This window comes from Sus scrofa, chromosome 14 (genome assembly GCF_054392235.1).
Source record: "Sus scrofa isolate SSC_HxYL_T2T_F1_AM1 chromosome 14, Sscrofa_HxYL_maternal_Yorkshire_Landrace_v2.0, whole genome shotgun sequence".
NCBI lineage: Eukaryota > Metazoa > Chordata > Mammalia > Artiodactyla > Suidae > Sus > Sus scrofa.
This window is the reverse complement of record NC_139396.1, coordinates 100,046,459-100,064,641: the sequence shown is the minus strand read 5'-3', so window position 1 is coordinate 100,064,641 and position 18,183 is coordinate 100,046,459. Positions and strand designations below refer to the sequence as shown.

The 18,183-nt window shown below is 50.4% G+C and overlaps 1 protein-coding gene and 1 long non-coding RNA gene across 2 annotated transcripts in view; both read right to left on the bottom strand.

Annotated features, from left to right (window-relative positions):
- The window catches only part of LOC106507128 (uncharacterized), a 136,868-nt gene that overhangs the window by 83,528 nt on the left and 35,157 nt on the right, over positions 1-18,183 (bottom strand). The window lies entirely within an intron of this gene.
- On the bottom strand, positions 1,008-12,566 carry LOC146396888 (uncharacterized). Its single transcript, XR_014828177.1, has 4 exons — positions 12,465-12,566; positions 12,095-12,225; positions 10,955-11,041; positions 1,008-1,791 (listed from the first exon to the last, which is right to left on the bottom strand). It is a non-coding gene; the product is annotated as an uncharacterized LOC146396888 (long non-coding RNA).

Here is an 18,183-nt window from a genome sequence, read left to right as displayed (position 1 = left end):
TTGTTTATGTCTAGGTCTCTCTTCTCTCCATTTCCTTGCATTTTTTTTTTCCCTCAAGACACCACCCCTTGAGGATGTCTCTCAACTGCCGCCATCTTATTTATTCCCCAGACACTTTCAGATTCCATCTCCCAGACTCATTTTCTCTGGGACACCATCCCCACCCAGGCTTAGGTCCTCCACAAACAAGTAACAGGATTGCTTCGTGGCCAACTAGCTCCTCAGGGCCTTAGCAGTGAATAGACAAGCATCTGGAAGAAAGCGAAGAGCGGGTGAGGGCCCAGGTTCCGAGCATGGGAAACCCCACACGCTCCTCTCAGGCATCCTGATACTGCTCACAGCCCAGCTGGCCCAACCGCTCCCAACCCAGCACCCTCCCAGCCTCAGCCAGGAAAGCCTACTGCCCAGTGGCTCAGACCTCTGACCTTCTGCTCTGCAATGTTTCCTGGCATCTGCCCACCCTCCCCAGGAGCTGGACAAGTGGGTCAGGGAGGAACAGCCCTTCCCCCCCAGCTGAGCCTGGGACTCCTCTCCGGGACAATTCTCTCCCCTGGGACAAGGGGGTCAAGCTGCTCTTGGAGACATGACCTCAGAGATGTGCAACAAGGGCCCTGGCCCAATTTATCACCGCGGGGCTATAATTAGGTTTGTTAACATACAGTCGAGTGTAGTCTTGTTGACTAGGAACTTAATCACGTTACTATTGAGTTCCTGAACGCATGGCTCGGGGTGACTGTTTTACTCGTAGAGTTATAGCCCAGCCCAACGGGAGGAAATTAGCTTTGGACACAAGTTTGGAGGGGGGGTTCTTTTTCCTCTTGACTTTGTCTCCCTCTCCCCCCTTCCATGTGAAAATATTTAGCAAACAGTGACAATGATGAAAAACAGTAGGAAACAAAATGTTCTACATTAGTATAAAACATGAAAAATGCAGCAAGGACCCTTAGCGGTACAACATGTGTTATGCTGGCTGGCAGTCCATTAGCTCTGATAGACATTTCACTTACCTAAGTCAAATATAACAGTCTAGTATTCATTAATATAAGAAGGGGCTGTGGAATCAGAGCTACCATCTGGCTGGGCCGACAGAATAATCTACAACTCATGATTAGGTCTAAGGAGTGGGGTTTCACTTTAATCTTTCTCATTGCTCGAAATTTCCATCTGCGCAGTTCGGCACATCATTTTTCTTCAAGACAAATGTGCTGTTTTTCATGTTCCAAAATTAGATCAGAAGAAAACGATTAATCATGTCACGGCCTGGGAAAGGAAACAAAGCTCCGATATTCTGCTCTCCCCTCTCCACCCCACCCGCCCCTCCCTGGCCCCGGACGGTTGCAAGTTTCGCTCCCCCCCCTCCAGCCTCTGGGTTTTCTGCACAACTTTTGGAGACGCCACCGCCAGCCGAGAGGAGGAGGGTGGGACTGGAGGGAGAGGGCGCCGGCCGGGCTTGAGGAGAGAGTTGGGGGCGCCCTGGGTCCCCAGCTTGGGTGCGCCCTGCTGCCCCCGGGCCCTCAAGGGTCACCCTGGGCTGGCCCACACCACCCGCCACGGGAACCGCCGAGTGCCGGCGCTGGGCGCTGCCGTAGGCCCAGAGTGACCCAAAGGGCTGCGTGCCTCCCTCCCGCGTCCCCTCCCGCGGCCGCCACAGCCCTGTCTGTCAGCCGGCTCGCAAGTCATAACAAATCCCTGGCGCGGAGCTGAAGCTGAGCATTTGCCGGAGCGTCACGGGGATGATGAATGACCCGCAGGCCTTTGAAGTGCTCTGCCAGTTCAGCTGGGTCCGCGGTGCTGACAGAGAAATATACACAACAGCGTAACCAATAATGAGAACATTAAACATTCCTGCGCCGTGACAGGCTGACAGAAAAACCCAGGCTCCCATCAATCATCGCGCAGATAGAACCTTGACAATTGGCCCCTCACTGATACCCGCGGTCACCTTGCCCTCTCCACCGCTCGCCCTCGCCCTCGCCCTCGCCCTCGCGCCGGCTCTCCCTCCTCTTCCTCCCTCCAGTTTTCCTCTTTCTTTCCCTCCTGCCTCCCCCAGCCTTCCGCTCGGCTCCCTCCTGCTTCTCTCCCCTCCCCTTCCCCTCTTTCCCTCCCTCGCCTCCTCCTCTCGGGTCCCCTGCCCTCTTGCACTGCCTTCTGAGCCTCTCAGAGGTCAAGTGAGGTTTCAGCCACTTGCATTTTGTTAGGTCGCCCCTGCCCGAAGCAGGAGATGCTGCACCCGAGTGAGAAGTGTGAAATCTAAAGTTTCTATTTAACACTGTGGTTTTTAACCAGATGCAAAAAATAATAACACCATCACTGTATAGCTTCACTTGGAAACGTTCAAAGTCTAAAGCAAGGCTCTTGAGCAAAGTGAGGCCCACATGAACCTCGTTCTCCCTCCTTGGGGGGAGGGGTCCTCTCTGGATGCTTGCTGTGTGACTTTGGCAAGGGAAGCTTCTCTTTGTGCCAGCCTCTGCCTCTTTCTTTTCAGCTGGGCCTATCTGACGGGATCTGATTTCTGATCTGTCTGAAAGGGGAAAAAAAAAACAGAAAAGAAACGCAGAGATCTCTTCCTTTTCCTCCAACAGGAAATGAAATCTGCCCAGATAAAGCCTATTGGATGGACCTTCACCCTGATGCCTGAAGAGCTGCCAGGGACCTCTTAGCCATTCTCTGGACCTGCAAGGGCTCCCAGCAGAACTTGGTTTGGCCCTATTTTCCTGAGCTGAGCTTCTATTTCCACCTTGCCAAGGTGGGGCATCCCCCGCCTCCACACAGACAAATGACCCCTGCCAGGCCCACTTCCCGCTGGCCAGCAGGGGCTCTTGAGAAGGGCCTTGGGCTCCTGGTAAGAAGTCAGGGTCCCAGTCCCACCATGAGCACTGAGGCAACTCCATAATTTTTTTAGACCTCTATTTCTTCATCCACCACATGGGAGCAGAAGACCCTACATCAGGGCTCCTACAGGTCTCTTTAACTTCTCCAGAGGCAAAGGCTTATTTTTCTCCTTTTATTTTTGGAGGGCTTTTTTGTTTTGTTTTGTTTTTTGTTTTCATTCTTGGTTTGGGGGGAGAGAAGATATTCCTTGACTTTCAAAAAAAGTCATGAAAAAACTGCGTACAACCTCCATACACATGTCCAGAGATGATGAGTAGCAGAGGGGATGGGTTACTTCATGGTCAGCCAGTGACCAAGGCTGTTATGAGGAGCCTGGTTGGAACCAGGGGGGTGGACATAGGAAGCCCTGCACTTCAAATGCATTTGTATATTGGTTCAGGTGAGCCAGCTCAGGTGTGAAGAAGAGAACATCTGTTAAGGAAATGTCTACTCCATGCACTAAGGTAGCTTGTCCTTTCTTTTCTGCCCACCTTTCCAGGCCAGCTCTCTTCCCACCACCTGTTCTGCTTACCTGGCCTGCAATGACCTTGCCCTTCTTAAGGTCCTATGAACCCCTGGCCCAGATGGGCCTCTTCCTGCCCAACTAGACTTGAAGCTACCTGAGGGCTTGGAAGGTGCTATGCCCATCCAGGAACCAGGATAATGTCTTGTTCCGAAATGCCTGCCCCACACCCATAGCCTGCTTCTCTAAGGAACTGTTCCTACCAGGCCTGCTCAGGGGGAAGGCCTCACAGGCCTGTTTGTACCAGGAAACCCTATCTTTTGCCATAGCTGATTGTCCCAGTAGTGAATGCCTAGCCCCGCAACCAATCAGATGCTCTTTCCTTTGAAACTTTGACCTTAGCTATAGGCAGTGCTGAGCTCCTAAGAGACATGTAGTGTTAGGGGCTGGGGCAGCCATTATGAGGTGTGTTCATGTTGGGGCGGGGAGTTGATCTTCAAACTGAAGGAAGAGAAGGAGGAAGTGGGCAAAAAGAAGCAGATGAGAAATAGCTGGTAGGCCCAGAAGATAGCATAGCTTCGATTCCTGACCTACCCATTCCTGTCCCCTGAGGCCTAGGGGTACTACTTCTTGCCCTTGGATGCCCGAAAGACAGGTGACCCAGGCCTGGCCAGTCATTCTACCCCATCATTCTGCCTAGAAAGACTGGCACAGGGATAGGCCTGGGACCCCTGTCAGGCCCACCAGAGTCCTTTCCTGGGATTTTATATATTGATTCTGAAAGAGAGATAGTCTCCATTCCTTTAGGATTGAGAATTATAAGGTTAGGACCCCGAAGCTTCCAGCACCAGGGCTGTCACTGCCTGGAGGAAACCAACCGACTGCAGGAACAAAGGAGGCCACAGCAGTGGGGCCCACTGATGACAAGTCTGCTCGCTTTAGGTCTCTGGATCTGGTCAAGCCTGACGCCCACTCTACCCTTGACCTTTGCAGCAGGTGAGGTAACTTACTTCCTTTCTTGTCTAAACTAGGTTTAGCTTCGTTTTTTGTCACTTGCAACCCAGAGAGTCCTCATACTGGTGTTCAGGGACATGTCAATTAAGAGGATTCACCTAAAATCAGTACATGGGCTCCTTCTCCTTTTGTGCATATACGTCCATGAATAAGAATCTGCTGAGGCCCAGAACAAGGAGGGCTGCCCTGAGCCTTTTCTGATCGTTTCCTCCCCCACGGTCCTCCCTGTGACCTCAGCCTTCGTGCCAGGCAGTCAGCTGGTTCCCAGGCCAGGCTCAAGCAACTTGCACTTCTGAGCCTGTCAGGAATGGCACTTCCCTAATGGTATGCTTTGTCCCCGCCCCCAAGAAAGAAGGGGACAGGCAGGGGGTGAGTGGCAGTTCTCCCAGCATCCAATGAACCCACTTGGCCTGTGCCCCCTGCCAGCCCAGCAGGAAGCCAGGGCTCCAGCTGACCCCTGGTCCACCTTGGACATGGCCACGGGGCCCACTCTTCAGACATCTTTTTGATCTCAGAAGTCCTTTGGAGCCAACAATGGACCACTGGATATTCACCCTCATTCTCATGCAGGTCTGATGAGATTTCTGGACAAAGATAGCATGGGGGAGACCCGGTGCAGTAGCTGAAGTGAAAAAGAAAAGGATTAGGGGTCTTTAGGTGACGGCAAACTGTAAGCTGAGCCAACCTAGTGTGATGTGACAGTTCCAAAAAAAAAAGGATGAGTCGAGTTAGGCCAGAGCATCATGTTCAAATGCTGTTTTAAGAATTCTGAGAGGAGTCCCCGTTGTGGTGCAGAGGAAATGAACCTGACTAGGAACCATGAGGTTGCGGGTTTGATCCCAGGCCTCGCTCAGTGGGATAAGGATCTGGCATTGCCGAGATCTGTGGTGTAGGTCACAGACGCGGCTCGGATCTGGCATTGCTGTGGCTGTGGCATAAGCCAGCAGCTGTAGCTCCGATTAGACCCCTAGACTGGGAACCTCCATATGCCACAGGTGTGGCCAAAAAAAAAAATAATTACGAAAAACTATAACATAGGCAAAGATGATGAACAGTCAGGAAACCTGGTCACTGAGGAACCAGGGAAAGACCTCAGGATGGGCAAGGGGCATCTCCACCAACACTGAGCAGGTTAGCACATGCTAGTTCTCCATGCAACGGTAGTGAAAGCCCCAGGCACAGGCCAGGCCCACAATCAGCACTCGGGAGCATTGGTTTCCTTCTATCTTGTCCAGTCCTCATTTGCAAGGGGCAGAACCAGAGGCAGTGTGTAGACCTTACAGAGAGACAGCTTTTACCATGATCTAAGAACTTTCTGACAATTCCAACTGTGCAGCAATGGGAATAGGCCCCTTTGTAAGGTAATGATCTCCATCCCACCGCAGGTATTCAAACAGAGGCTGGATAATTAGCTCCATGGGATGCTATAATAAGGATCCCTAAATTGATTGGCTGTTGGGCTTTGAGGGCCCTTTACCAATTCAATTTTTGCAGCCTTGTTTCTTCCCTCTGTGAAGTGTGGGTGAGGCTTTCCATTTGCCACTGAAGCCAGTCATCTTCCTAAATTTATGCGTGTGGTAGGTAGATTTTCCAAAGATGTGGCTAGTTGTACTTTCAACGATGGCTGTGAGCCCATCTTCCCCAGCCCGCATACACTCTTCCTATGGTATAACCTCACCTCTCCCTATGAAGAAGCTGATTCCTTTCTGTTCAGTCTGAGCTGGCCTGTGACTGCTTACATGAATAGAATGTGGCAGAAGGGATACTGCATAAGTTCCCCTCCATTTTTTTAGGGCCATCCCCGTGGCATATGGAGGTTTCCAGGCTAGGGGTTAAATCAGAGCTGTAGCTGCTGGACTACACCACAGCCACAGCAACACAGGATCTGAGCTGCGTCTGTGACCCATAACACAGCTCACAGCAACACCAGATCATTAACCCATTGAGCAAGGCCAAGGATCAAACCTGCGTCCTCATGGATGCTAGTCAGATTTGTTAACTGCCAAGCCATGATGGGAACACCACTACATGAGTTCTAATGCTAGACTAGAAAATGGCATGCAGCTTCTGTTGGCTGTCTGGGGATATTTGTTCCTAGAATCCAGCAGCCATGCTGTGAGGAAGCCCAAAGCAGTCTGTGCAGAATTCACAGGGAGGGGCCTGTAGAGGCTTCTGACCCACAGCCCTGCCAGGTTCCTGCTGACAGCCAGGAAACCACCAAATGTGAACGGAGGCTTTTCCATATGATCCCCGCAGCCTTTGAGTCAGCACAGCTGAGGTCCCAGAGACCACCATCCCCACTGCGCCCTATCCAAATTCCTGACCCACAGAATCTGGACATAACAAAATGCGATGGAGTGGTTTGTTTTACAGGAACAGTAACTAGAACAGTTGGGGCAAGATGGCCAGGAGGCTCTCAGCAGCCTGTGGGCATGAGACAAGTCCAAGGTTGGGACCCACTGCTGATGCAGCCTTTTTTTTTTTTTTTTTTCCTTTTTCCTTTTCATGGCCACACCTGCATCATATGGAAGTGACTGGGCTAGGGATCAAATTAGAGCTGCTACTGATGGCCTACATCACAGCCACAGCAACGCTGGATCCAAGCCACATCTGCAACCTATACCACAGCTTGCAGCAATACCAGATCCTTAATCCACTGAGTGAGGCTAGGAGTTGAACCTGCATCCTCACCGACACTATGCTGGGTTCTTAACCCTCTGAGCCACAATGAGAACTCCTGGTGATGCAGTTTTACTCCCCATTTTCTGTTGTCCCCATCTCCAACAGGGCCTTCTCTCCTGCCAGGCTTTATTCCAATTTGAAACCCAGGCCCTGCCCCTTAAGAAAGACAGTCCTGGCCTCAAAAATCCACATGGGCCCACCGGGTAGCAAGAAGTGTGGGAGTTGGAGTTCCCATTGTGGCTCAGTGGAAACAAATCTGACTAGCATCTGGGAGGACACAGGTTCAATCCCTGACCTCGCTCATTGGGTTATGGATCTGGCATTGCTGTGAACTGCGGTGCAGGTCACAGATACGGCTTGGATCTGGCATTGCTATGGCCGTGGCGGAGGTCAGCGGCTACAGTTCTGATTCAACCCCTAGACTGGGAACCTCCATATGCCATGGGAGTGTGGGAGTTGTATCCGCAGGGAACACCCACCCCACAGGTGCGCTCTTTTCACAGCCCTGGGGCAGCAAAGTTGAGAGGAAAATACTTTCTGTTCTATGACTCTCATTTAGATTTCCACCCATGAGCTGAGACTCTGATTGAATTTCCCTCTCTATCCTGACCCCAATTTCTCCTGGGCAGGTGTTCTATATTATCATAGGTCTCAAGTCACCCCTTTCTCCTGGGCTGTCCCAAGGCCCACCTGCCAGAATTTATGGAGCAGGCTGGGGCTCTGCAGGCCAAGGGGGTCCAGGTGGTGGCATGTGTCACTATACACAATGTGACTGGCAAGGCGGGGACAGCCCACAATGTGGAAGGTGAGGTTCAGCTCCTTGCTGAGCCCACTGGGGCCTTGGGGAAGGGGACAGATCTGCTACAAGATAATTCGTTGGTGCCACTGTTTGGGAACTGACAGTTCAAGAGGGTATCCATGGTGATAGCAGACAACAGAGGAATGGCCCTAAACATGGAACATGCAGGCCTCTCCTGCAGCCAAGCTCCCAACATCATCTTGCAGCTCCGAGGCCCCAAGCCCACACACACCCTCTCTACTCTCTCCTCATCTCACCTGCCCAGGCCTGAGCAGGGAGCCCCGTTCAACCTCAGCTAGAGCCGCCCAATTAGAACACCAGTCAAACTTCTCAGTAGTCACCACTGGTTCACGAAAATAAAATAAGATCATCATCTAGCTGCAAACATGACTGTGGTTCTCTTCAACAAATCCCCAACAGGCAGCATCATCTGGATCTGGATCTAGTGCCCCCATTGGCTCTGCTTGCCTGTGTTGCTAGTGCACAGATGTTGGGCAGACCATCTCCACCTGCAGCAGAGGCACGTGTCCTTGAAGGCATAGCTTGCCCTTTCTTCTGGACAATACTTTATTTAACCACACACAGGAGCAGGCAAGGTGCCCAGGCCTGGCCCATCCTAGGACCCCAACGGCTCAGCACAGTGGTGCATGCAGAGTTGAGCACATGTCCCAAGCTTGGACATCCAAGTCCTTCACAGGGATTTTTAACAAGGCCAGGGATAGATAGCCTTTGTCCCCCAAGGGCTCAGCTTTGGAAGCCCTGCCCCTGCTGTGAGGAGAAGCTGGGGAGAGAAGATGACATCACTTCAGACAGCAGCAGAACCAGGGCAGGACCTTGAGTCCTGACTTTGTTGCAGGCCCTGGTTCCATTGATGGCTGCTCTGCTCCAGGCTCAGTGGGTCCAACCTACTCTCAGGAAGCATCAAGTCAAAGGCCCAGAAGGTATCACAAGGCCAGACCTGGGCAGGTGTGGATGGGATGAAAGAAAACAGGAACGAGAGACTGAGAAAGGAAATGGAAACAAGCCCAGGGCGGGGAGGAGAGGAAAGTGGGCAGGGTGGGCTGGAGAGAAGGCCAGACAGAGGGTCAGAAGAGAGGATGGGAGGAGAGGGGCGTGCATCCAAGCTGCTAGCTCGCTCTGTCCCCCGGGGATCAGGGGGCGGGGGCCGCCGAAAGATGGAAAAAGAGAACATCCTGTGCACGTGTTCCGTTCAAGGGGCATCACCTAGAGAATCTCCCAGCGCCAGGGCTGGGGAGCAGCAGCGAGAGGTAGCAGGCAGGGGGCAGCCATCCTAGACGGTCAGCACCAGACACATGAGGAGAAGACCAGGCACCTCCAAGGACCAGAAGCCAGCTGTGCAGAAGGACATGTCTGAACCATGTGGGCAGAGGGCAGACTGGCTCAGGGTGCGTGGACTAGAGAATCCCGTGGTCTCTTTGGTGTCCTCCCAGTTGACCTGCCTGCACAGTCCACGCCACACCCCTCTAGCCAGAGCCTCCACACCTGAGAAGACGAGACTCCAAGACCACACCTCACTCCCAGTGGCAGGAGCTTAAGGAACACAAAGCAAGGTCTGCACACTGCTGGGGGCTGGGGTCCTCTCAGCACTGACCCCCAGTATAGGAGCCCTGGCAGATGGGAGGTGGGTGTGGGGCCTGTTTCCCCGCAAGAGAAAGTGACAATGCAAGAAGATATGGCAGCAACACTGAGGAGGTGATGGGTACTTCCTCTGCCAAGTCCACGCCCAGCATCTCATGTGCATCCTGTTCAATCCTTGCAGCACCCTGTGAACAGGCACCATTGGTGACCCTCATTTCACAGAGAAGACAAAGAAGACCACAGCACAGAGAAGCTAAGCAACTTGTTCAAGATCACAGAGCTGGGAAGCAGTGGCTTTCCAGCCCTATTCTGTCTAGCTCCAGAATTGGTGAACCAAGAAAGAGGAAGTAGAAGGAATGTCCTCCACCCCCTATACAGTGACATTTAGGGCAAGACGTGTTTTGCACTTAGACCCACAGCCCTCGCCGACTGTATATACATTTGATGGAATCACCTTTTATCTGTGAGCAAAAACTTAAGTTTAATTTTGTGGCTTGAGTTCTTGGTGAAAAGTATTTTAATACCTAATCCTATGACTATGGCAGCATCTAAGAGGCCCCCTGATGCAAATGATGACAAAGAGCTCAAGTCAGGATCCCTCAGGGGCAAAACCAGGTCTAGAACTCAGGTCCCTGGACTCCCTCTCCAGGGCTCTCTGCACTTCCCTCTGATGGATTCAGAGAAATTGCCAAGAGGTGACCATGAACCACAGCACCAGGTTTCCCCGTTCCCTTGGGTCCTCCTCAGTGGTAAATGTTTAATAACCATCTCTTCGGGAAACCAACCAAACAACCAACCAAAAACCTGACTTGTAGCAACTGCCATTTTCTACAGTGTCAATACTCCTACCATGATCAATTTCAAGCTTCCAAAATGCAGTCCCTAAGTGGAGTTTAGAGGACTCAACTGTCTCGCCCACAGTCAAGGAAGGATTCCAGAGCAGCTGGTGCTCATTGCAAGGACTTTCCAGTCAACTTAAGAGTTGCCCTCCGGGAGTTCCCATGGTGGCGCTGTGGTTAACGAATCTGACTAGAGACCATGACGTTGCAGGTTCGATCCCTGGCCCTGCTCAGTGGGTTAAGGATCCAGCGTTGCTGTGAACTGTGGTGAAGGTCGCAGACACAGCTTGGATCCCACATTGCTGTGGCTGTGGCATAGGCCGGCGGCTACAGCTCCAATTAGACACCTAGCCTGGGAACCTCCATATGCCGTGGGTATGAAAAGGCAAAAAGACCAAAAAAAAAAAAAAAAAGTCTTTCTCCAATTCAGCTTGAAAGGAGTGTGTCCACCATCCATGGAGGCAGAGTAAAAGGTTGCCAATGGCAGAAGAGGAAGATCTGTCCATAAGGGATTTTGATGCCAAAACATACCAGCACACCACAGCCTCACATTAATTAGAAACATAAATGGTTCAGAATGAATTAAGGAAAATAGGCTGTCATGGTTTAGGGACTGGAACTTGGAGCCAGATGGTATGTGTTCAGTCCTACTTAGCTGTGTGACCTTGGACATGTAACTTAACCAACCTGTAGTATGGAGACCGCACCAGGACCAACTGCAGAGGGTTGTGAGGATTCAATGAGAATGTGAACACGAAGCTCTCAGCACAGTGCCTGGCACATAATAAACACTAAATGGATGTTAGCTATGTTGATAACACAAGTCAGTTGTTACTACCATTGAAGTTGGGGGAAAAACAAACCATGATCAATAAGTAGGGACTGACTGCTGGAATAGAAGCTCTGCGAGGGCAAGGACCTGGTCCATCATGATCTCTTCTGTACACCCATAGAGAGAACAGTATCTGACACGTTTACTGAGGAAGCACTCAATAAATACATAAATATATATACATAATATATTTTTATATATATGTATATATATATAAATATATTTTTATATATATGTATATATACATATATATGTGTGTGTGTGCATGTGTGTATATATATATATATACATACATATAGTCTTTTTGCCATTTCTTGGGCCACTTCCACGGCATATGGAGGTTCCCAGGCTAGGTGTCTAATTGGAGCTGTAGCCACCGGCCTATGCCACAGCCACAGCAACTCGGGATCCGAGCCGCATCTGTGACCTACACCACAGCTCACGGCATCGCTGGATCCTTAACCCACTGAGCAAGGCCAGGGATCGAACCCGAAACCTCATGGTCCCTAGTCAGATTCATTAACCACTGAGCCATGACAAGAACTCCTCAATAAATATTAATTGCAAGTTGAGTATAGCATCTAACAGGACTTAAATATTTATATTTCGTTAGCTATTGCTTCAATTGCACCCTCTTTTAAAATAACCATTGTGACCTGGCTAATATATATATATATATATATTTTTTTTTTTAGGGCAGCATCTGAGGCATATGGAAGAAGATCCCAGGCTAGGGTTGAATCAGAGCTGCAGCTGCCAGCCTACACCACAGCCACAGCAATGCGGGATCCGAGCCACATCAGCTTGTGGTCATGCCGGATCCTTAACCCACTGAGCCAGGCCAGGAATCAAACCCACATCCTCATGGGTACTAGTTGGGTTCTTGACCAGCTGAACCACCATGGGAAGTCCGTAACCTGGCTCATATTTATGTTTGGTTTTTTTCAACGAGTCATTATATTTTTAAGTTCGTTTGAGTGCAAATAAGGGCTTACCTTCCCTTAGTTAACCGCACCCACGGAAGTCTGCTGGTTTGGATTACAATCCAGACGGTCGGCGGACAACTAAATAAAGGCCAAGGGCTCAGACGAAAAACTTGGCAGCATAGCCTTCCACACACCAGGCCCTGAAGTGACAGACATAGCTGATCCCAGCCTGGGTCCTGCCCCTCAGCCCTACCATCCACCTGGCAGGCCCAAGGATGGCAGGGAGAATGTTCTGGACCTGAGTGGGGCCTGGGCAGATTCTGTCTTCCACTTTTCGGCTCTCTCCCTGTGCTCTCCTCCCTGAGCCCCCCCCCCCCGCCCCCTGCCCAGGCCCCCTTCCCAGCAGACCCCAGCCGCCCCTCCACAGGCCTCTCCTCACCACTCCTGGCTCTCTCACAGGCTGGTTTGTTAGGGCATGAAAAATGGCTCCGTGGAATAAAGACGTTTCCCCTCTGATGAGCACATTTGCAGAAGGTATGTCAGAGATCTTGGGGCTGGGGTTGGGCGGGCTCTCAAGAAAGTTGTTTTTCCCCCACTTCTTTCTCTCCCTCCCTCTCCCCCCACCTTCTCCCCTCAGCACCCTCACCCCCCCTTTGCTTACTTATTGGAAGAGTAATAAATATTGGGCCGACAGGCCCTTCTCACAGTTACAAAGCCTACCTGTAAGCGAGCTCAATAATTAGCAGTCTTGAAGATGATATATGACTTTCATTACCCTTTGGGACTGGAGACTAAATGAGGACAGAGCTAATTGCCGTGCAAAGCAGTTTGGCATGAATGAGAAAAATGCAGGCCCTGTCTCCTGCCAAAAAAAGGGCCCTATTGCCGCTCTGATCTCAAGGCTGGTTTCTGCCGCAGGAGTTCACTCGGTGTCCATAAATCATGGGCTGCTTACAGCTGGGGCTGCCCTGAGTCGTCAGCGGGCTGTGCGCTGAGTGACAGATCCCAGCCGACTGCATTAGAACTTCAACTCGCTCCTTTCTTCTCCTCCTCCTCGTCCTCTTCCTCCTGCTTTCTGCACTGACCAGAAAATTAAACCCAGACACCTCAGACAGGGGAGGCCGGGGCTGGGGCTGGGGCTGGGGCTGGGGCTGGGGGCTGCTGACTTGGTTTGGGTTCTGGAAGCCCCAGCTCAGCTGCTCCCTCTCTCCACACTGTCTCCACCCCCCATAAAAACGTGCCCTGGACACCACCCACTCCCCCAGCCGAGGCCAGGGCAGGATGGCCCCCTCCATCCTCCAGAGGAGGCAGGCCCCTTCTGGAATGCTTGGGGCTGAGCTTTTGTCCTTGGTTTGTCATCAAGACAAATGTGGCCGCCCTTCTGGCCTCATGTCTCCAGCTCCCCCAACCCCCTTTTCAGGAAATGCTTCCCTTCCCTTAAAGGGGAAGGACTGACACCAGCCACATGTGCATCTGCAGCTGACAGATGTGCACAAGCCATGGCAGGCGGAGCTAGCCGAGGGGGGCAGCTGTGACGCGGGACACCTCCTGGAAGTATTTTCTTCTCCACCCCTCGACCCCACCCCTCAGTCACTCCACAAGGAGCTTTGCCGCTGAGGGTCCAGGTGGGAAATGCTGAGTGTGCAAAGCACCACGCCTGTCCCCTTCCATTCACTTCCCTGGAGTCGGGGGAGGGGGCCCCTCCCTTGGGGGCGAACACCAATTTCACAGTCAGAGTTGAGCTCCCTGGCTTTTCTAGGGCAGTCACATAATTAATTCTTAGTGTGGCCAAATTATATTTGACACTTAATTTAAAACTCAAGGTTCCATAATGCAAAACCCTCTCCTGGCAAGGAGGGTGATGTGCGCAGTGAGTGTGTGTGTGTGAGAGAGAGAGAGAGAGAGAGTGTGTGTGTGTGTGTGTGTGTGTGTGTGTGTGTGTGTGTGTGTGACCTGACAGCCAGGGTTGGAGAGGTGGTTCCATGTAACTCCCAGAGAGGGAAGGGAGCGGACTTTCATTGAATAGCTACTTTACATTCAGAGGTTCCTGGATTTCTTTCCTTCTTTTTCATTATCCCATGTACTTCCTCATAGCCTCCACAACAACCCCAATGAGATAAGTGCTACACATATTGCTTCCAAAGATAAGGAAACCAGGATCCAGCAAGGTTAATTCATCAAAGGTCATCCTGTTAGGGAAGAGGCCAAGCTGGGGTTCATGATCTTGGAGGCCTCTCACTTCTTTGTGCCATTTGATTCCTCCTTTAAGTTTAGGGGCAGGGGTTCCCCAAACTGGAAGCCTCAGCTACTTGACGGGGTGTGGGAGTCAGGGCCAGACATTAGCTGCATATCACAGAATGCCAGGCTACAGCTGCTTAAACAAGTACAGGTTGACTGTCTCCTATGAGAAGAAGGCCAAGGCAGGTCATCCAGGACTGGTGCAGCACAACGATGACTTCAAGAACCCAGACTCTGGAAGGTCCCATACTGGCTCAGCGGAAACAAATCTGACTAGTAACCATGAGTTTGCAAGTTCACTCCCTGGCTTTGCTCAGTAAGTTAAGGATCCAGTGTTGCTGTGAGCTGTGGTGTAGGGTGCAAATGTGGCTCAGATCTGGCATTGCTGTGGCTGTGGCATAGGCCAGCAGCTGTAGCTCAGATTAAACCCCTTGCCTTGGAGCCTCCATATGCCATGAGTGCAGCCCTAAAAAAAAAAAGAGTTCCCATGGTGGCTCAGTGGTTAATGAACCTGACTAGGAACCATGAGGTTGCAGGTTTGATCCCTGGCCTCACTCGGTGTGTTAAGGATCCAGCGTTGCCGTGAGCTGTGGTATAGGTCGCAGACGCAACTCAGATCCCGCGTTGCTATGGCTCTGGCGTAGGCCGGCAGCTACAGCTCCGATTAGACCCCTAGCCTGAGAACCTCCATATGCCACAGGTGCAGCCCTAGAAGAGGCAAAAAAAAAACCAAAAGAACCCAGACTATCCTATCTCCCCACTCCATCATCCCTTCGTTATAGCTTCTCACCTTCTGGTTACAAAGTGGCTGCTGTACCACCAAGCATCACATCTTCAGTCCAGGGAGGGAAAGGGGATTAGAGAGAGGGAGAATAGGAATTCTCCAGTCAAGCCTCTATCTTTTCATTTGGGAAGAGGAGCCCTCCCCAGCTGACACCCCCACAGGAATGTATGGAGACCATGGGCACCAAAATGGAAAGCTTATCATCTTATTCATACATCTCACACTCTTGCTTGATAAAATCTTTGACAGTCAAATTGATTTAGGCTATTATAAGGGGTTTGTTCCCTTCCCACTTCTACTTGGGGATGGGGCAGGACAGGGCATCGCCCCTCACTGCCCCAAGTCTATGGCACCCATGGGAAAATTCTCATCACTGTCTCCTTCCAATCCAACTTGCTGGAAGCTGCATCTGTCAGGAAGCAGGCAAGAAACAGGTGGCACCTAAAACAGGACTATTGGTAGGGAGGGGGTTATTATACAGTAACAGTAACCAGCTCACTGCCTATCCCACTAGACTCCACAGGCCACTTCTGGATTCCTGGCTACTGCTCCTCCATGTGGATGGGAAGGACAGTGGGAGGTTTTTGAGTGCTATGGTCCCACCTCAGGCCCTCCCAGTGTAAAGTGGGTCACATCTCCCTTTCCTCCAGACCTCAGTGGCTTCTCATATACGCAAACTCTTTACCTTGACCTACAAGCAGAGTGACCTGTTACTCCAACATTAATATTAGTAGCACCCCTTGTAGACTCAATGTGTCCTAGTCTGGATGATAAATTATGTGGTCACTTTACCAAGCAGTAGGCTCTGCATGCTCCCTGTCTCCTCTGTCCCCAGGTTCCTCTCCACTGCTCCCTGTGCTTCACATGCCTCCTTCCAGCCAGGCCGAGGGCTCCTTGAAGGGGCCAATGGCGCATGACCCCACCAGGAACACACTGCCCCACTCTCTCCCCAACCTAGTTCAGCCCAGCTCTCAGGTCTCATTTCAGTGTTCCTTTTTCAGAAGGGTTTTTCTTTATTTATCCCCCAGGAATATTAATTATATCATACCAATGCTATAATTTGTCTTTATTGCTAGAATCATCAATGTGATGACACTTTGTTTAATATCTGTTTCCCCACTAGATTGGAAGCAGACACCCCTGCATCTCCAAAAAACGTAGCAAAGTCTGTTGACCCACAACTGTCTTAAGAATGAATGAATGGTATATCCGGACAAAACTCTACTTAAAAGAGGCACATGCACCTGCATGTTCATTGCAGCACTATTCACAATAGCCAGGACATGGAAACAACCCAAATGTCCATCAACATATGATTAGATTCAGAAGATGTGGTATATATACACAATGGAATACGACTCAGCCATAAAAAAGAATGACATAAGGCCATTTACAGCAACATGGATGGAACTAGAGAATCTTATACTGAGTGAAATGAGTCAGAAAGACAAAGACAAATACCATATGATATCACTTATAACTGGAATCTAATATCCAGCACAAATGAACATCTCCACAGAAAAGAAAATCGTGGACTTGGAAAATAGACTTGTGGCTGCCTGATGGGAGGGGGAGGGAGTGGGAGGGATCGGGAGCTTGGGCTTATCAGACACAACTTAGAATAGATTTACAAGGAGATCCTGCTGAGTAGCACTGAGAACTATGTCTAGAAACTCATATTGCAACAGAACAAAGGGTGGGGGGAAAAAATGTATACATGTAAGGATAACTTGATCCCCTTGCTGTACAGTGGGAAAAAAAATAAATTTAAAAAATAAATAAAAATAAATAAATAAATAAAAATAAAATATATTTTAAAAAAAAAGAAAAAAAAAGAGTGAATGAATGGGAGTTCCCGTTGTGGCACAGGGGAAATGAATCCAACTAGAAACCATGAGGTTGCAGGGTCAATCCCTGGCCTTGCTCAGTGGGTTAAGGATCCGGCGTTGGATCCTAGATTGAATGAATGAATACATGCTGTTTCTCCCAAATGCATACCTCTTTCAGGTTCACTGCCATCATGAGCAGTGAGGAATAATTCCGGCACAATTTTTTTTTTTTTTTTTTGTCTTTTCTAGGGCTGCACCTGCAGCATATGGAAGTTCCCAGGCTAGGGATCTAATTGGAGCTATTGGTGCCAGCCTTCACCACAGCCACAGCAATGCCAGATCTGAGCCGCATCTGCGACTTACACCACAGCTCATGGCAACACCGGATCCTTAACCCACTGAGTGAGGCCAGGGATTGAACCCACAACCTCATGGTTCCTAGTTGGATTTGTTAACCACTGAGCCATGATGGGAACTCCAATTCTGGCACAATCTGAGCTTGCCAGCAACCTAACACATCACTCTGAGCTACCCATCACAGGAGGAGTTTAAACAAAGGCCATCATAGAATGAGAGCTACTGTACCATAAGGATCTCCCTGCACCTGGTTCTCATCCTACCTCAGGCAGGACATCAGCCAGATTGCCACCAGTTCCACACCACCATCTACAATGCCTCAGTGAACATGCACCTGTCCCCTTATGGACCTGTGAAAAAATTTCCCTGGAATATAAGTTTTCCAGGTCATTAGGGATATATACACCTAATATACTTAATTGGATTAAATTCTCCCCTATTTTTGAGCTGCATATGTTTGAGAAATTTAGGGCTGATTAACTAGCTTGATGAGTGGGGCCTTGAACCAAATTCAGTTTGATTTAAAAAATACACTGTTGTTCTATTCTAAGTATCACGGCAAATGTGCTACCCGTTACAGACACAGGTTTATGTGCTATTGCCACCCCCTTAGGGAAAAGGCCTCAGAATGAGCTGGATGCTGGAGGTGGGCAGTGTCAGTCCTTGCTTACCTCCTGGCATAGGTGACATGAGAAAGGGAGGAAAAGGAGAGCATTCTGGTAAAGGCTGGGTCTCCTGGAAGTGTGACTGGTCTGCTTTCCTGGACGGCCATGGAAAAATCCACAGCGCAAAACATGAGGTTATGCTCCTCTAAGGCCTGGGCTGGACTGAGAGGAACAACCAAGTCCATCCCACGTCCAGAGAGACCAGCTCGCTCGACAGGAACCACAGAAGGGTCAGGCTGGGAGCTATGGGATTACTGTAGGAGGGAGAGGAGAGACAGGGCCCCC